Source organism: Vicia villosa, linkage group LG6, assembly GCF_029867415.1.
Source record: "Vicia villosa cultivar HV-30 ecotype Madison, WI linkage group LG6, Vvil1.0, whole genome shotgun sequence".
In the NCBI taxonomy this organism is placed as follows: Eukaryota; Viridiplantae; Streptophyta; class Magnoliopsida; order Fabales; family Fabaceae; genus Vicia; species Vicia villosa.
In genome coordinates, this window is record NC_081185.1 from 154,784,750 (window position 1) to 154,806,560 (window position 21,811).

Genomic DNA, 21,811 nt, shown 5'->3' on the forward strand with positions numbered 1-21,811 from the left:
TAGTATTTTTCAGCTAGTACTATTTTACTTTTTTTTATTTATTGATAGTACTATTTTACTTTTTATATCTAGCAAAAGAGTTACTAAATTTTGTTACTTTATGTAACACTATTTTACTTTTTATATCAGAAGCAAGAGTGAAAAATTAGAAAAGGAAATTCTTTTAGAAGCTCTCATGGTCCTTAAGTGTGTTTTTAAGAAATATAAAATATTTTTTCAAAAATTTTTAACACGAAACATAAATAAAAGTAAGATGACTTTCATGATCTATAGAAAAAGTAGAAATAGGAGAAGAGGTATTGGTTATGTTACACCAAAGAACGAGATGCTTGATACTAAATCAAAATAAATGGTGATAAAACCAAAAGCTCTATATTCTCACTTTACTTATGGTCACACACATGATACCTATTTTGCACAAAAACCCTGGGTTGATAAAGCCTCTAGAAAAACTAACCATAAAGAACCCAAAAAAATGTGGGTACCTAAGAACAAAATAGTTTATGTTGCAGATATCTTTAGGAACAAAATTGAGACACCAAACATAATACTTACACACTGGGTGCTCTAGACACATGATGGGAAAAAGGTATATGTTCCAAAAGCTAGAACTTAAGCCTGAAGTCTCTGTAGGCTTTGATGGAAATCATATGGGAAAATCATCATTACATGAACAATTGATAATGGTTCTCCTCCCTGTATTTCTAATGTTTTATTAGTTGAAGGACTAATGTATAATCTCGTATCCACAAGTCAATTAAGTAACAATGGTTATGACATTATATTCAATTAAGAGTCATGTAAAGCTGTGAGTCAAAAGGATGGCTATATACTCTTCAGAGGAAAGAGGGGGAACAATATTTATAAAATCAAACTCTCTTATTTAGAAAATCAAAAAGAAAAATGCCTTATGTCAGTGAATAAAGAACAATGGACTTGGCATACACGGTTATACCATGTTAACATAAGAAGAATCGCTATACTTAACAAACTCAAGTTAGTCAGAGGCCTTCCAAATCTGAATTTTGCTTCAGATGCACTTTGTGAGATATGTCAGAAAGACAAATTTTCAAAAACTTCTTTTAAAGCAAAAAAAATTTGTTTCTACCTATAGTCCTCTAGAACTCTTGCATATTTATTTGTTTGGACAAATTAAAACAGCTTATGTAAATGGAAATAAGTATGGACTAGTCATTGTAGATGACTACAACAGATATACATGGGTAAAGTTCTTAAGACACAAGGATGAGTCACATTTTGTGTTTGCTACTTTCTGCTCCCAAATGCAAAATGAAAAAGGTTTAGCAATTATTAAAGTCAGAAGTGATCATGGTGGTGATTTTGAAAAACTTTTTAAAGAAAATGACATTTCACATAATTTCTCCTGTCATAGAACTCCTCAACAGAGTGGGGTTGTAGAAAGAAAAAATCATACCTTGCAAGAAATGGCCAAAACCATGATCAATGAGACAAATATTGCAATTTTTTTTGGGAAGAAGCATTAAATACTGCATGTTATATTCATAACAGAATCTCGATAAAACCTATTCTAGGTAAGACTCCTTATGAATTATGGAAGAAAAAAAGTCCAACATTTCTTACTTTCAACCTTTTGGTTGTACTTGCTTTATGCTCGATACTAAGGATAACTTAAACATGTTTGATTCTAAAGCTCAAAAGTGTATCATGTTAGGATACTCTGAACGCTCAAAAGGCTACAGAGTGTATAACACTGAAACCAAAATTGTTGAGCAATCAGTTCATGTTAAGTTTGATGATAAGCTTGACTTTGAAAAGTCGAAGCAAATTGAAAAGCTTACAGACCTGGAAATCACCTATTCAAACTTGAAGACAAGGACTCTAAGGATAAAGATTCTAATCGTCCTCAAAATGAATCTGATTAATCAGCACCAGAAACTGCTAACATACCAGCACCTCAGACGATGTACTAACATAGATCCTCTCATCCTAGAGAACTAATTCTGGGCAAAAAGATAGAACATGTCAGAACTAAATCCTCGTTCAAACAAGATGAAGAAAGGCTTTTGAGTCTGGTATCCATCACAGAACCAACTTCCATTGATGAAGCTCTTTCGACACATAATGGATATTGACTATGTAAGATGAACTAAATCAGTTTACTAGAAATAATGTGTAGGATCTAGTGCCAAAACCCAAATGAAAACATGTCATTGGAGCCAAGTGGGTCTTCAAAAACAAATTGAACGAGCAAGGAGAAGTGGTAAGGAATAAATCCAGTCTGGTTGCACAAGGCTATGGTCGACATGAGGGAATTAACTATACTGAAACCTTTACACCAATGGCCAGGTTAGAATCTACTCGTCTATTAATATCCTTTGCAGTAAACCATGGTATTATTTTATATCAAATGGATTTTAAAAGCGCATTTCTAAATGAATACATAACAAAAGAAGTATATTTTCACCAACCTCCTGAATTTGAAAAATCATAAAATCCCGATTTCATTTACAAACTTAAGAAATCGTTATATTGTCTGAAACAAGCTCCCTGAGCTTAGTATGAAATACTGAGCAATTTTATTTTGAAAAATGATTTCTCAAAAGAAATGTTGACGTGACTATGTTATGTAAATCATACAAAAATGACATTTCAGTGGTCCATATTTATGTTGATGATATTATATTCGGTTATGCTAATGCTACTCTTTTCCAAGAATTTTCTAAGTATATGCAGGCTGAATTCGAGATGATTATGATGGGAGAATTAAAATACTTTCCGAGAATTCAAATTAATCAAGGTCTAGAGGGAACCTACATTCACTAGAGCAAGTATACGAAAGAAATTTAAAAGAAGTTTAATATGGATGACTGCAGATCAGCTAAGAGTCCAATGCATTCAACTTGCACTATGGGAAAAGATGAGGAAAGTAAAATGGTAGAGCAAAAGGTATACAGGGGTTTGATTCTCTTATATACTTCACTACTTCTAAACCTGATATCTTGTCTAATGTATGTTTGTGTTCTAAATTTCAATCAAATCCTAGAGAATTCCACTTAAGAACTGTTAAGAGGATCATTATCAATAGGTGAAGCTAGGTATATTGCAGCATATGAATGTAGCACTTAGATCCTCTGGATGAGGAGCCAACTAGAATATTATCAACTAAAAGAGAGTAACATTCCTATCTTATGTGATAATGTTTCTGTTGTCTGTTTGTCTAGAAATCCCATTTTACATTCTAGGTCTAAACACATTAATATTAAACATCAATTTATCAGAGACTACATTCTGAAGAGTATTTGAAATTTGAAATTTATTGATACAGACCATCAATGAGCAAATATTTTTACAAAACCTCTTGTTGAAGATATAGCTGTTTTTATCTTGAGGAATTTGAAAATGGAAAATTATTCTGATTAAATGATAAATCTAGATTATGTGTAGCCTCTGGATGGTAAAATGAGACTCTAGGATACTAGATTCTGTGCCAATTAGCCCTCTGAAGTTATAAGGTTATCTGGGTTAGAAGGTCCAAAGTTCGAATCCTTTTGGGATTTTTTGTCCTCTGGACTCTAAGTTATTAATGGTTAAATTCAAGTTCTTTTGGTGTGGCTGAAAAAGCGTGATAGTTGTCCCATAACTTCTTTAATCCATAAAAAAATGCTTGAATAACCTTTGAGAATTATTCTTTATTAGGAAAAAAACATATTTTGGCACCCCCTATATCATTAATTCTCTAGAATATCAATGATCACCTCTGCTAAACGTGTCTTGTCACCTACATGATTTTTTTTTTGTTTTCTAGGTGTCATTTGAGTTCTCTTCCGCTCCATCCTTGAACTTTAATTCGTTCAAATCTTTTACACTTCCTCTCCTCCACTCTATTTAAATACTCAAATCCACCATTCACTCCTCACAACATTCTCTTGTCTTTCAAACTTTCTCTGAAGGCCTGAGGCAGAAGTTCACAAAGATTGAGTCAGGAACTAGACCCTCTGCTCGTTAGCCTCTCCTTTTCTGTCTCCACCTTCTTCCTTTCCTAATCACCACCCTTTTCTTTCTCCTCGAACCATTTTCTCTTATATTATGTTTATCGTTTTTTAGTTTCTACTATGTAACTTTGACTGATGAATGAAGCATTTCTTGTCATTTTTAATCAATTTTGGCGTCATTCTATTTTATCTGTGTATTTTTTTATTGATGACAAAGGGGGAGAAAAAAATTATATTGATTCATTTTTTATCCCATGATAAAATCCCAAACATTCATAAATCTGTGGATTAAATTTGTGTGAGATTATTATGCTTAATTGAATTTTCTGCTATTTCAAAATTTTTCGAAGTCTTGACGTTAGGGGGAGCTTGCAATTTACAAACCTCAATTTGGATGCTTAAGTTAAGAAGATTTTTGAAAGTCTAAAACTTCGAGGGAGCTTACAAACCTTAATCTGTTTTTTAGTATATCATTTATCAAGTAAAAATTGTTCATCAAAATGCTTGTGTGTTGTCATTAACAAAAAAGGGGAGATTATTGGAACAAGTTTGGTTCTACATCTGTATTCCTCAAGTTTTGATGATAACAAAGCATAGAGAAATTTTTTATACACTAATCGTTTCATTAAGTGTGCATAATATGAAGCTGGGCAAAATGACTCTGGACTCTGGACAAAGCAGATTTTGAACACATTTGAATCATCAAAGCCAAATTCACTCTAATATCTCTAGCCTCATTTTCTCTAGACTCTGAAGTCTAAATCTACAAGACTCTAAACTCTGATCAAGCTTCAAATGACCATAAATTCAAAGCCAATGATTGGAAAACAATCAGAGAATATGCTAAAAAACCCTTAAAGGATTGTACTACCAATGGATCTCCATAAAGGGAAAATATGCTAAAAAACCCTTAAAGGATTGTACTACCAATGGATCTCCATGTTTTGCAGCTTAACCTCACACCACTACTATAGTTGTGAAATTGATGAAGTTTCCATTTCCACTCACTAATGGTACTATTCAACATCCTTCAATTCCATCCTCCAATGATACTATTCATCATTTATTTAAAGAGCACAAGGAAATTTGAAGATAAACCAATCATTGTAAAGAAATTGCGTACAGTTGTAAGAAAAGAATTGCTGAGAAAATATCTGTGTGAAAAGATAAGAAACAAATAAAAAAGAGAGATATCATACAACAACTCACTAGGCTTAAAGGTTTTCATCGTATATGATTTAAATCATGTGCAAAACCTGATTCGAATCAAATTCTTTTGAAAACTTTGGTTAACCCCAATTGGATTTGATTCGAATAAGAATGAGTGTGTATTTTGATTGACTCGAATCAAACACTTAAAAACTCAATTTTTCATGATTTTGAAAACCACTTTGAGATTTTTCTTTTCAAATAACTTGAATTAAACACATAGTTTTTATTTCACAAACTCATGCAATTGACTTAAAACATCTTGACCAAATTCAAATGTAACCATCGTTTTATGCAAGCTAAAATGATAATCAATCGATTTCAAACTTGATTCAAAATATGTGTAATCATGAGGGAGACTCAATAAATGATAATAAACTAGAGTGATAAGACAAGCAACAAAATAACCATATTGAGGATGCTCCCCCTACATATGATAAGAACATGCAACAGTCTCTCCATAGGAATGTCCAGCTACATGGATGACTTAAAAAGTTGTGGGATGAATTGAATGATTTCGACTAGATACCCATGTGCACATGCAATGGGTGTAAGTGTGACATATCTACGGTGATGAATAAGAAGAGAGAAGATAAGAAAGTTCACCAATTTCTGATGAGCCTTCATCATGTTAGGTTTAAAAGCGCACGGTCTAATATTTTGAGTTTTATTCAGCTGCCAAATCTGAATATAGCATACCAGATGGTGGTATAAGATGGGAGAATTAGAAACTTTTTCGTCAAGGCTGGTCGAACCTCAAGATGGGAGAAAAATCCCTCCATAGAGTATTGCAAATGTCATGCTCACGTTGTAAACATCTTGGGCACGATGTTAACTCATGGTTTTTGCAAGTTAGTTACCCAGATTGATGGGGTAATAAACCACGAGCTGAAGGTCGTGATCTTGGACACGGAAAGGTGGTGTGCATCAACCAATGAAAAGCTTAGGAAAATGAAGAGGATTCGTTCACTTAAACTATAAAAGGATTCATTCACTTAGTAACCTAACATAACTCAAATACGACTGCTCCATACTCACAAACATCATTCTTTGGGATGGATTGCAAGACAAAAAAATATTGGTTCTATGTTGTTCTTCTAACACCAACCTTCAAAAAATATCTTTCCGTTCTTGCAATCTATCTCACATAATGGTGTTGTTTTTGTTGTTATTGTTGTCTTTATTGTTATTGGTGTTGTTGTTCTTTCCACCTCTTGCCAGTGTTGAATGGTAAAAGAAAACATTATTATATTTGGGAATAACTTCCCAATGTTGTAAGTCAAAGAAAATATTTTATAATATATTACTTTCTTCGGTTGATAACGTTAAAAAATGTATTCATAATCATATTGCAATTTTGTTGTTTCAAAAAACAAGATCTTGAAAAATTTGTTTAGAATATAGTCCTTTGTTTGATTATTGCAACACGTGAAGAAATTAGTTAATGGTAAAAAATTGAAAAAAAGAAAAAATACATGTTACTTTCAATGTTTTTCTATTCACCATTTTTTTTGTTGCAATAGAAGCAATTTATTACCTCGGTGTTTTTAAAAGCCGAAGGGAAAACTTCCTATTTTATTTTAAAAATAAAAAACCTTTTACCTTGAATTTTAAACTCCACTGAAGGGTAAAGTAAGCGAGTTTATTGAGCTTCTTTGCCATTCATAAACAAATAATTGTTGTCCATTTATATAGGATCAACGCTTTTGACATTGTCATCACATTAATTCACTAGTAACATTAGTGATTCGCATGAAACCGTCACGACAATCATTGAGTATACGAATGCCACAATATATATCTCAATCACATACAATCTTAATCATAAACATTGGTAATGAAATCATTAATAATGAAAAAATGAAATGTAAAGGAGTCTGGAAATAGTCTTTATGATAGATTGCAAGAGCATAAAACACTATTTGTTCAAAGTTTGTGTTCTTTACATAATATCTTATCTTTATACATGATAAATTAGTTTCCTTATCTAACTTTTATTTTGTTTTTTATATCCAGATCAATTGAATAAGAAGCAATTGATAATATACTTCAATATAAGGAATGTAAATATTCAATTATTTGATCTTCACCAAGATTCACAAGGATAATGTAAAATTATTAAAATTAATTTGCATTCCAATGAAAATTTAATATATATATATATATATATATATATATATATATATATATATATATATATATATATATATATATATATATATATATATATATATGACATTTTACCTCGGTTATTACTATGACCAGTAGGTAAAGTTGTATGTTTTTCTATAAAATATAAAATTGTAATTGCTGGGAATCGAACCCATATTCATTACATTTTAACCTCAGTTATTTAACAACCGAGGGTTAAAGAGAAAACTTTTCATAACTCCCTTTGTTACCTTCCCTTTGAAAGTTAGGTAAAATCATTTTTTCAACCGAGGTAAAATTCGGTTTTGGTTACAGTGCATGTGAGTTATGGCTTAGAAGAATGGGACACCCATCGTCTAGAATAACTAGTATGTTCCATAATGTTATTGAAAAAAATTTGATAGTAGAATAGAGACCTGTTATGTTTGCTTTAAAGCTAAACATATAAAATATTCATTTCTGCCCAGCAAGAATAATGCAAAGAGTTGTTTTGATTTGATCCATTATGATTAATGGGGACCTTATAGAACACACGCCTCTTGTGGTACTATTTATTTATTTTAACTATAATGGATGATTTTTCACATGCATTATATTAGTATACTTGTTGAAAATGAAAGATTAAGTTCCTTTCATCATTAAACAATTGTTTGCTATGGTTCATAGGCAACATAACAAACAAATTAAAGTTTTCAGAAGTGATAATGAAACATAATTTTGAAGATAGAAAAGTTATTTCCAAGAAAATAGTGTTACTCATCAAACTTAAATTTGTTATACACCACAACAGAATGGAAGAGTGGAAGAAAACACTGTGATATTTTAAATGTGGAAAGGGCATTGGTGTTTCAAGCTAATTTGCCTCTAAAATCATGGGAGAGTGTATACTCACTGCTACATATTTAAATAGTAGAACTTTCTTTGTTCTACTTGGTGGGAAACATTGTATGAAGTGTTGTTTGGTGATAAATCTGTATATGCACAAATTAGGACATTTGGATGTTTGTGCTAAGCTTATAATGAAAATAGAGAACGAGATAAGTTTGGTAGCAAGAGTCGAAAGTGTAGTTTTATGGGGGTACTCCAATGGGAAAAGGGGTAGGAAGTGTACGATATTGAAACAAAAGAGTATTTTGTATTGAGATGTAAAATTTGTGGAAGATGTATTTCTCATTTCTAACTTTGGCGGGATGAGTGAAACTCATATAAATGAATGGGGTTAGCCTCTTGATTTAAGTGATGAAAATTGGGAAGGTAATGAAGTTAGAAATTTGATGAGTACTAATGACTTGGCTGATACATATGTGTCTTTAGGAAATGATATTGGAGTTGAAAGTCTTAAAGAAGATGTAGGATAAGTAGTAAGTCTTGATTTTCAACAGAACATTCAAACTAATGAAATTCTTGCTCTAGGACATAGAGCTAAGAACCCTTCTACACATTTGAATGATCATGGCACTCACATTACTTGTGTAAGCCCCTTGACGAGTTCACCACTCCATCCAAAATCCTTAAGTACACATTATCTCATTGCATACTTTGTTAATTATGACAAATTTTCCATGCAATAGCATGTCTTCTTAGCATCTGTTACTACAGAACTTAAGCCAATTTTTTTGCAGAGGTTGTTCAAGATAAAAAATGGTGATATGATATGAAAGAAGATATTTGAGCCTTAGAGGATAATGGTACATGGACAACAAAATATTTTCCATCGAGAAAGAAAGATATAGGATGCAAATGGATAAGTCTATTGAGCGGCACAAAGCAAGAATGGTAATTCATGTGAACAGACAAGTCGAAGGCATTGACTATAATGAGACATTTGCTTCTATGATGAAGACGGTGACAATTCATACTTTTCTAGCCATTAAGGCAACAAAGAACTTTCAACCATACCAAATGGATGTCCGCAATGTGTTCTTGCATAGGTATTTGGAGTAAAAAGTGTATATGAAGTTGCCATCTAGTTTTGAGAAGCAATCTCTCGGTATGGTGTGTCGTCTTCAAATTTTTTTATATGGTTTAAAACAGACACCTAGATGTTGGTTTGCTAAATTGTCGAATGCTTTGAAAGATTATGGCTTTGAACAATCCTATTATGATTATTTCTTGTTCACGTTACGTCGTCATGACATAGAGTTGTGCGTCTTGGTTTATATTGATGATATAGTTTTATCTAGCAATCTCAATGATGCTATATATGAATTCAAGGACTATTTGGGTTGTTGCTTCCTCATGAAAGAACTTAGAAAGTTGAAATATTTCCTTGGCATTAAGGTTGCATAAAATGCCACCGGTGTTTTTCTCTCGCAACAAAAATATACCTTGGATCTTATATCAAATTAAGGTTGCATAGAATGCCACCGGTATTTTTCGCTCATAAAACCTGCCATAATTCCTATTAAACAAAATATCAGTTGGCTCTTGTTGAAGGAGCGAATCTAACAAATCCAGTTGTATATAGAAGTCTTATTGGACGTCTTATCTATTTGACTATTACTCATCCAGAGTTGTCTTATTGTGTTCACATCCTAGCTCAATTCATGTCGAATCCAAAACTCAAGCATTTGAATGCAAATCTCCGTGTAGTTTGATACTTGAAAGGTAATCTTGGCCAAGGGATTCTTCTAAGAACTGATTATGATTTACGTCTATATGGATATTGTGATGTTGATTAGGCCGATTGTTCTCTCACTAGATGGCCTTTGACAACTTACTTTGTGATGTAGAGCAATTCCCCCATTTCTTGGAAAACTAAGAAACATACTACAATATCTCGTTCTTTAGCCAAAGTGGAGTATCACTTAATGACTGTTGTTACTTGTGAGCTCAAGGGGTTGAAACAATTGCTGAGTTCCCTCGGAGTTGGGCATTATAGTTCTATGCATCTTTATTGTGATAGTCAAGTTGCTCTTCACATTGCTAATAATCTGGTACTTCATGAGCGTACAAAACATATCGAAGTTGACTGTCTTTTTGTGCGAGATGAAATTACAAAGGGTAATAACAAACCTAAATATGTCCACACTTCCAAACAACTTGCTGATATCGAAACAAAGGCTCTGGAAAAACGACAATTGACTATATTATGTCCAATTGGACATTCTTCATCGTCACGATCCAACTTGAAGGGGTGGATATTGGGACATTGGAGATTTAAAAATAAGTAATTGATCTAGATTATGTTTATATTTTGTTTGTTATCTTTAAGAAGTTAATATTTGCATTCAATTGATTTCAAATTTGTTTATACAATTTTCTATTTTAGATGATTTGTTGTAATTAGGGGTGGAAATAGGCTGGGCCGAGTTAGGCTTTGTCAAGTCTAAGACTGGCCTGTCAAAAAAACTGAAGCCTAAGCCTGACTTGTAGCCTGTTGTAGGCTTATTTTGTAGGCCTGAGCCTGGCCTTTTCGAAGGCCTGGTTAGCCTGGTAGACTACATAAAAGCCTATTTGTTTAGACATATGTAAATAAGCAATTAAAATAATGTTTAAATAGACTAACTTATTTTAACTTACATATTAGCATAAGTTTTAGGAGACTATTTGTTTAAGAGGACTTATGAAAACAATGTTCATCTGGTGTTTTCATCTTATTTTCATAAGTTTTTTCAAGATAACCAAATTTTATTTATGTATTTTAATTCAAAGTACAAAACATAACATAATGATCATAAAAAAATTATTCATATTTATTTAAATAGGCCAGCCTGATAGACTTAAAAGACTTTTTTTAAGGGCATGAGACCTAACCTTTTTAACTAAATAGGCTTATAAAGAAGCCTATGTATTTTCTATTTAAAAATAATTTGTGACCTAGCCTGAGCCTATATAGGCTAGCCTGTAAATTCCTGTTATAAGCTTGGCTTGTAAATCCCTATTATCAGCTTGGCTTATTTTCGTAGTTAGCTTGATGTAGAACTAACCATGTCTTTGTGCATCATATAGAAATAAGTTATTCTGTCTCATCCTAGTTCTTTATTATATCAAAATATATATATAGATAAAATTTACATCAAATATAAAAACATATTTTATTTTATTTTGCATATAAAGTAATTATTTTTTTACAAAAATTATATTGTTTTTGTTAGTTTCTTTTTAATAATATAGACTATAGATATAGATTGGGCATGTGTCTTTGTTTGGAGGTTAGGGTGCATTATTGCCAATTACAACACACGTCCACGTATAAGTGGGCTCGTATGCACCTCTCATTCAAGCTTTTCTATCTATTGTTATGTCGATAATAATCGAGGAGCCAATAAAATATACAATAATTATATGAATTTCAATGTATGACTTATATTTAGGTTTAAAACAAAATAAAATAAATATAATGTAATGGATAAGAAGAACAATATTTCCTATGTATTTGTTGTTTGGAGTTTCATGCATGCTAACATGTACAATATATTTTGAAGTTTGTATTCTAAAATGGAAACCAATGATATTAACTAGGTTGATTCAATTTTCAAAATTTATTCTGACAATTCAAATAAAACTCCTCGATTAAGATAAGGTTGTTTATTTTTTGTCAAAAAAGTTGACAGGTTGGATATTTGTTTGTCAAAGATTTAATAATAAAAGTTATAAAAATAAAGTCACTTCTAATGTGTGCATCTGCCCAAACAAAGTACATGTTTTCCTGCTACCACCAAACCAAAGGAGATGGTATATGATTAAAGGAAAATTATCTAAAATGTATCTTACATATAAAACATTATTATTTAGTGACAAAACACACCATTGGAATACAACTATAGTTTAAAAAATAATAAATAAAAGTCCTCTCGATTATAGAGTTTTAAATTATGGTAAGCCCACCCATAAACTTATAATGCCCTCTCAATGAGATATACATTTTAATACGGATAGAAAGATTCATAAATAAGACAAAAGACCAATACTTATACAACAATCGATAAATCCTGTATCACACATATACTGTTATTTTATAGGTCAAAAAAAATGAGAAGTTGAATCCACCCCTATAAACAACAAATAAAGTCCATTTGGATCAGTTAAAATTTACGATTTACTAAAATTCACTCTAATAAGGATCATATTTCAAAGAAGTTGACACGAGAACACAATTATTTTAGATGAAGTCTAACTAACTCAAATAAGAGGAAAAATCAAATAAATTTTAAAGTTCTGTTTGAGAGTTTGAAAGAGAGAAAAAGAGAGTTTCGAAAAATGATTTTTTTAAAAAATATAAAAATATTTAAGGTTTTTTGAATAAAAAATCTTATATAAAATGGTATAAAAGTACTTACTATTAACATTTTTAAATTTTTTTAAATACTATAATAACAAATTATATTTAAACAATTTGTTTAAATATTCAAAAACCTTCTAAACCTTTCCCCCAATGGAATTTTTTAGCTCCCTCAAATTAGGGTTTTTTTGGTTTTTGAATAAAATAAATAAATTTTTCAGGACTCTCCCCACCTAAATCTATCTATTTTTTTACTCAAATCATTCTCTAACTTTCCACTCCTCTCCCATCCAAACTCCCAAACAAAGCTTAAGATAAGGGTTAAGAGTAAAAATATAAGAAGCTCCATCGTGTATCCTTCTTCAGGGAGTGAGTCTAACCTTGAATAATAGAGGAAAATTGACAGCCACCTCTTGCTCGTGAACACATAAACATCAACTCCACTTAAAATCCTAAACAAAAGAAGCTTTCTTCCACACCCCAACCTCTTTCACTAAAGTGTATCTAGGCTAAATGCGTATTTTAGAACATATATATTTTAAAGGCAAATATATTATATAAATGAAGAGGCAGGGGCACTACAGATATAAGTACACGATTAACAACAGAGAGACGACACAAAAGAAAGAAAGAAAGAAAACAAAACAAAGTCTCAACCACCAAAAACAAGGGTAGCAAGCAAAGAGAGAAAAAAACACCAAAAACAAAAAATAGGCAAAGCTATACCTCTCCAAATAGGACACCTGCAAGAAAACAAATAGCCCACAAAAAACAATAAGAACACATCCAAATGGAGGCCGAAGCCACTCATTCTGCTATTGGCTCATAAACAAAATAGGATTCTCATGTCATGCTGAGAAGGTACAAGAGTTCTCCATAGACCTGCCAAGATACCACTTCCAAGCCAAAACGATACTCATGTCTTCCACATCCTTTATTGTAACTGAAGAACCATAAAAATAATATCATTCATAGTTTTTCAAATCGACCAAATCACATCATGCCAGATCATCAAAAAACTCCTCTAGTCCTATACCCTCCACTCATGGGAATAAACATCTGGAAAATAGTCACGTCATTCCTAGGAAAAACAACAAACCAACCCAACCACCTAAAGACCCTATACCACACACAGGAGGCAACCTCATAGGTCATAAAGAGACGCGAAGAAGACTCAATATTCAGAGAACAAAAAGGCATAAAATAGTCCCCGAAATCAAGAGAATACCTCTCTTCAATAAGTTATCTCTAGTAGGGATACGATCCCAGAGAAGTTGTCAAGATAAAACCATAACTTTAAAGGGCGCCCAACAACCCGGATAGAAGGGAGGACTAAGTCTATGAGAGAGAAATGCTGATGCAGGAAAATTGGAGGGAGAGGAGACAAGAGTAAGCAGAAGACACGAAATAAACACCATCTCTCGAGTTACGCCACCTCCACACATTGCTCATCGAAGACGGCCTAAAATCTCTAGTCACCGACTGAAACTCACCAAAAAGAGCCACATCATAATCAAAAAGGAAATGTCTCAGCTACATGAGATCCCAAATCCAGTTGTCTCCCTCCCATCTATCGACCTCCCCAGCAAGTTTGAAGGTCTGATCAGAGATAAGAAAAAATCTAGAAAATCTCAGCTGAAGGAGATTGTTTCCAACTAAAAAATCATTCCAAAAGGAAGCAAGGAGGTCAGAGCCAACTTTCAAAATCAATTCAAAAAGAATAATAAGATCTCTACCTTGAAGGAAGACTATAACTCATCATGTTTGAGCTAGTTGAATTAAGAATTAAGTGAGATAGAGGTTCTAAATTCAATTTCAAATAAAGAAGAAAAAATAGTACCAAACAATTAACCTCTAATGTTTATCATATAAAAAAAAAAGTAACATGTCCACTTAGAACACGTCTTTTTTTATTACTTATGGGTTAATCGACCTTTGATAGGAATGGTAATATAACTATTGAAATTAGAATTTGATTTATGTAAAATATTCCAGAGCCATAAAAGAGAGATTACGCATTTTTGAATTTGCTCAAAAACTTACTAATTATCTTAACTATAAATTTATGTAAGATTTAACTATTCTATTAATTTAATTTGAGGTGAGTTCTGCACGAATTAAACATTATATTTAGTACAATAAATTATGGTTGATTGCACGTAGGGGTGGGAATAGGCCAGGCCGGCCTACTGGGGCCTATGGCCCAGCCTACATAGGCCTAGGCCAGGCCAGGCCTATTTAATAAAAAGGCAAGGCTTAGGCTTTTTTAAAAGCCTATTTTATTAAATAGGCCAGACTTAGGCTATTAATAAAGCTATGAAGCCCTATAGGCCGGCCTATATTTTCATATATATTAGAAATATGCTAAATAAGTTGGTTCATGTATACATATATATTAGAAAAAAAAGGCTAAATAGGCTACCCTATATATATATATATATATATATATATATATATATATATATATATATATATATATATATATATATATATATATATATATATATATATATATATATATATATATATATATATATATATATATATATATATATATATATATATATATATATATATATATATATATAACAAAGGCTAAATAGGTCCATTTATATATGCAAATATAGGCCGACCTATAAGGCTTCTTAAGTAATATGAATAAATTGAAAACTTTAATGAGATACAGGCTTTTTAAATAGGCTTTCAGGACAGGCCAGGCTTTTAAAAAGGCCAGGCCAGGCCTAAAAACTGAGCCTATGATAGGCCTTAGGCCAGGCTTAGGCCTTTTAAGTTTATCGTAGGCCAGGCTCAGGCCTTCTAAAGCCTAGCCTAGCCTAGCCTATTTCCACCCCTAATTGCACGAAACTTTGACTACAAACCACGTTTTTTAAAACACATGCATCTTTTTTAAATAGGTAAAATAAATTTATTAATTAAGAAAAATATATATAAGTGATCAAAATGTATTGCTTTGAATACAATATTAAAAGAAAAATTTTTTAGCCACCTCCCTATGGGGGTCACCCCCAGCGAAAAATCTAAATTACCCCTGCTTCGGAAATGAACTTTTGAAGCTTTGATTTTTTTAAAAAAATTTCCACAATTCGGAAGTGCATCTCCGAAAACACCTCATGGGGGGTGTGTTCGGAGATGAACTTCCGAAAACACCTCATGGGGGGTGTGTTCGGAGATGAACTTCCGAAAACACCTTTGTTCAGATTTTGAGGGGTTTCGGAAATGCACTTCCGAATTATGCAGAAACAGAGATTTTTTTTATGTTTTTCTTAAGAGTTTCGTATTTTTAATTAAAAGAAGCCATGAAATAAAATAAACGACCTATAAAGGTGAAAATACTAATATGATAAAAAAAGAAATATATACAAGCTCAACCAAATCCAAATAATAATAATACTGTGCGAAAGATACAATCCGAAAACAAAAAATAAATAAACCCGACCACTACTGGGTGTGCCTAACCCTCTCTCCCTGGGACCTGCTCTGCCGCCTGAATGTCGCCGCACGGCCTGCATCAGTGACGATCATCTCCATCACGACGACTGCCTCTGGACCGCCCTGCTGAACGACACCTCGATCCAGCGCGTCCTGCCCAAGCATCTCTATCTGCTGGCAAATCGGCATGAGATCAATGGCGTGGTCATCCTCGGCCTGCTGGTTCTCCAGGATCTCCTCGTGTGCTGGCCTAGGAGCGCCGGGAACGTCGGGTCTCATCAGAGGATGTGACACCCGATAGAACCATGTGAAGTATCCCTCCTCACTGTGCCAGTCCTGTGTGACCCGAGTGAGACGGTACTCCTACGGTACCACATGATGCTGCCAGTCCTCCCATATGGCAGTGAGCTGCACTCGAGTCACTGTGTCGGGAGTAGCCTCAAAGGGTGACCTGGGTATCCGCTGCACGAATCCGATCTGACGCATGCACCGCTCAGGGAGATACCGGACCATGATGGTAGTCCCGCATGCCAGCCAGCTTGAATATAGAGCAATGCCGTCAAAGGGGACAATCTGAGCGTAGTCGTTGAACGGCCTCCAGGTGACGTCGTCGTGCATCGTGCGGTCCAGGTATCCACGGTATGGTCTCATCGCATCGTTCCCCCTCTGGAGAACGTATCTGGCGGCCCTGGGCATGGCGTCCACGTACGCAGGATCGATGTGAAAGCCGTGGATGCGGGAGAAGTAGGAGATGATCCAGCGCTGAAACAGAAACACGATAATGTATTAAAAATAAATACGAAACATAAATAAATAAATAAATACGATAATGTATTAAAATAAAACGTACTGTAAGTAGTGTGCAAGATCCGACCAACTGCCTCGTCCTCTAGTTGGAGGCCTTATTCAGTTTCTGGTAGAGGTATGCCAGAGTAGCTGCCCCCCAGTTCCACTGGTGAACGGTATCCAGGTCCATGAAGTAGCGGAGGTAGGTCACGTCGACGTACCTTGCACTCTTGTCCACAAAGCATGCAGCGCCTACCACATGCATGTACCAACACCGGAGAGCGCAGCCGCGGTGATAGTGTGTGAATAGCTCGTCACCCGCCTCCTCAGCCTCGGCCGCCGCGTCCAGGTGGTGCTCAAAATAGCATCTCAGTGTGGTGAACCGGACATGAGGCCCAGATGTCGTGACGCACTCAAAGTGAGCAACCTCGTGCTCCATGCCCAAATAGAGCGTCATCCACTCAATGGCCTTGACCCTCTGGATCCGGGAGTGGTGCAACAGCGGCCCCCTAATCGGCAGGTGGAGAAGACACTGCACGTCATGCAAGGTGATCGTCATCTCCCCAACCGGCAAGTGGAAAGAGGACGTCTCCTTGTGCCAGCGCTTCACAAATGCCCCCTGCATGCCGGTGCTGATGGTGGTGTACCCCGTCATGCAGAGCCCGCTAAGCCCTGAACCTCGCACATGGTCGTTAAACCACTCAGCTGCTGGTTTAAACAGACTGAAAATTTTCCGGGCGTGGTTCACCATTTTCAACGGCTCTCTCTCCTGTTACAAAAAAAACAAATAAGCGACATATATTAAATAAGCGAAAAATAAACGGTTAAATTATAAAAAATGGTGACAAATAAACGGTTAAATTATAAAAAATACCTCTCCCTCCCAGATACGCCGAGCGACGTGATCGTGGTAGTTAATCAGCACGGAAGTGTCAAAGGGCCCTCCCGGATAGCTGTCATCCTGCTAATCCTCCTCCCCGGCTGGAGGGTCAACATCCGGTACCCCCTCCGGCTCGTGGTAGGGCACTGCCGCCACCTCCTCCTCATCCTCCTCCTCCTCCTCCTCTCGCTGGAGGGAAGAAGATACCCGAGCCAGCCGACTCCTAGATCCTGAAGCAGATGTACCCTCTCCCTCGCCCACGGGAACTCGCACACGTCGTCCCTGGCCCTGCCCCCGTCCCTGTGTCGACGCCAGCTGCGCCGACGCCCGCTCGCGTCTAGCCGACGCAGTCTGGGTCTCCCTACCCTGTAAACAATTGAAATCGATTAATATGCGAGACAAAATAAAAAAAATAAAAAAATTGCACTTCTGATACAATTCGGAAGTTCATTTCCGAAACTGGGAATGGAGGTGTTTTCGGAAATGAACTTCCGAAACACCCCTGCGCAGAACTTCTCTGCAACCTCCAATGGCAGACCCCAAAAACCTAAACCAAAACTACTTTTATGCCTACTAAACAACCTAATATCAGTACCAACCTATCTTAATGTGATTTTTTCAGTTTCTAAACACCCTAATATAGTAATGTATAATGGATCTAAAAATTGAAAAAAAAATGATAAACTTACCAATTAGTGTTTGAGATGAGTTTGGTTGAGTTTGGAAGAAGAGTTTGGCAACCTCTGATACTTCACACTTGCTTTTGCAGAATTTTTGAAGAGGGTTTGAGTTTGAAAGAAGATTAGGGTAAATGATTTGGGGGAGGGGGGATGTTTTGCTTAATCTGCAAAACGCACATTATTTCGGAAGTTCATTTCCGAAATGCTGTTTTCGGAAATGAACTTCCGAAATAAGAGAATTTTTTCAAAAAAAAAGGCGCTTTCGGAGATGCATCTTCGAAAACACCTTTTTCTTGCATTTCGGAAATGCATTTTCGAAGTCAGGGGTAGTTTGGGTTTTTCACCAGAGGTGGACTAGAGGGTTGGGAGGTCTATAAAGAAATTTTCATATTAAAATTAGACATCTCTCATCCCACTCTTAGGATTTCTCGCACCATGGACGTTTTCAAAATACCTCATATTTTCGGAGGTGTATCTCTGAATATATTTTTTTTTATTTAACGTTGATTTATTTCGTAGGTGCATCTACAAAATCTTTATTTAACGTTGTTTAAACGATTTCGTAGATGCACCTACGTAACAATTTAACATTAAATAAAAAATATGTGTAGAGATACACCTTTGAAAATAGAGGGCAAAAATAAAATTTCGTCAGATATCTAAGAGTATTATGGGGTGGATTGAGATATTGTCCATGAAAAATATGAATTTAAATAATTTAAAATTAGCTTATATAAAATACTTTATTGTTTAATGAAATATTTTTATAATAAAGTTAATTAATTCGTCAATGAAATACATTTTAGTTATTAATGAGTTACCTTAAGTGATCAATCAAATGAAAAGCATTTGATCGACATTCAATTTGGATGTGTATAAACAAATATCATAAAAGTGCATTATTTGTCATATAAAAATTGTCAAATCTAGTTGTTACATGATCATTTCATATGTATATTTTTGAAGTTCGGTATCATAAATACCTCCTAGAATATAATATAATAACATTTTAATGACGACGAGACAAATAAAGGTTTGGTCAAGGAATTGGATCGTGCGAGCAAAAATGCATGCAACATGCTACAATTAATAAGGTTTAAAAAAAAAGCAGAAGAAAAACACACTACGGAAAGTGTACGCGATATATATAACTTATAATCTGCTTTACAAGTAAGAGAGACCCACCAGATAAGTGATAATTGGTACAATGATCCCACATGCATGTTAATGTTTATCTATAATAACAAAAACATCATGCAATATGCATCATCAACCACAATCACAAAAGCATGCATTTATAAACATTGTCTGCTTCTTCCCCTACCTTGCATCATGTACGTTTCTACGGCCACAGTCCAAAATAAAGACTCAATATTTCAAGGTTTGCTTCTTGCTTAATTGTTTGTGCCCAATTGGTAAGGCCCGTGGGGACCTTGTTATTTAATTAGGGTGGGCGCATACGTATGGTGGCTAGCTAGCAAAACAAAGAAATTCCATGGATGACTACAAAAGTGATATCTAAAGAATATGGTATTTGAATTGATGGTGAAATTGACATTGTGGTGGTGAAAAGATCGATTTTGTGTAAAACTTGACTTGTAAAAGTAGGAAAGCAGCTAAGCTTTTAAGGTTAATTGATAATTAGGTTTTTTTTTTTTTTTTGGTTAAGTGAAGAGTTGGAGATTGAGAGGTTTATGGATTTAGAAATGAGAGATCGTAAGCAAGGTTTTAAAAAACGGTCGCGGTCGCGTAGAGGTTTTTGTGATTTCGGTACAGGTGTATTGCGGTCGTTGCGGTGTGAATTAATGACAATTTATTCTTCAATGTAGAAAACGGTGATAACGGTATCGGTATCGACAACTGCCAAAACCGTTTTGTCGCGGATCGTTTTTTAAAACTCTGATCGTGAGTAGAAGTTTGCTCAGTTATTCAAGGATTGTTTATTATGTTAATTTGTTTCTCTAACGTTCGGGGTTTGGGGGAGTAGGTTTAGCATAATAAGTGAAGGAGTTAATATCTTTTGAGTTTGTAGACTTTTTGGCAATCCAAGAGACTAAGCTTAATTAGTGAGATCTATGTCTTTCTTGTGTATTTTTTGTGGGATACTTCTTTTTTTTTTATTAGAGCTAGCTTCACCCTTTATTGGTGGTATTGTATCCATTTAATGTAGTTTAAAGGTAGATCCCTATTTCTTTTTCGAATTTTGATTCTTGGTGTCTATCTGGAGTGAGGGTTTCTAGGTTTGTTTGTTTTGTGGTTAACATTTACTCTAAGAGTGTTTAGTCAGATAAGATGACCATATGGAGATTTGTGTATTCCTAAAGTCTATCGTAGGGGGGTGGTTTGATGTGTGATGTGTGTTGGAGACTTCATTTATGTATTCCTCACCCGAGTTAAATTGGGGTAGTGGCTCATTGCAATGGAAATAGGAGTTATGGTTCTGATGGGTTTAATTTTTCCTTCTTCATAAGATTTTGACATTTTGTTTAGGGAGGATTTTAGTGTTATGTTTGATCATCTCCATTATTTTGCCTCTCTTCCTTGTAGCTCATCTTTCTATTTTACGACCTCATTACTACATTAAAAACATTTCACATCAGGGGAATAAGCATTTCATGTTAATTGACATTCCAAGGTAAGGTTACATATTATGGTAAGTATGTCATTTTTCTAATCGGGGAACTAGCCAAGGTAAAAAATCACTTTTCACTCCAGACCATTAGTGTAATCAAAGGGAAAAGCAATGGTTATCCCAACTTTCCACCTCAGTCACTTGTCTGACCGATATGAAATCCTATATTTTCACCTCGGTCACGTGAGTGAGGTTGTAGAGCCTGTTGCGATGGTTTTAAACTTTCGATGTGTAAGAGGGCATGTTGTGGTGGTTTATGAAGCCCCCACTTTGGTCCTTTTTTTGCCACTCAAAGATAAAACGAAAGAAAAATAAATAACACAAATTTGTGGGTTGTCTTCCATGCAGTGCTTCTTTAAGGTCCTTAGCTTGACCGTTTGATTATATAATCAGGTGCTTCCTCCAAACTTGTATATATGTATCCAATTAGTTTTAAATCAAGCTTGATCTTATGCATGTAATTCATCAGATTTCTTTCCCTTAAATAAAGTGGGTTCCATCTATGTGTTTTATCATTCTTTCTCAACACTCTTTTAGGCTTCTCTTTCACCAAACCAGATAAAGGTCTATGAATCAGATCAGATGGTCTTGGTTGTTTTTATCAAAAGAACAATGTAGATGAAGCTCTTTCACTTCAAGGATATTGGATGTTTGAGCTTTTTTTTTTACTTTAATATACTTAATTTAGGAATACTCAACTCATTTTTTCTTGGTACCTTCTCACTATGAAAAGTTTTTACTTGACGCTTATATTTCTTGACTTCTTTATTATGTCCTTCTTCAACCTTGTTAATAGAATTTACCATAACATATTCAAAAGGAAAT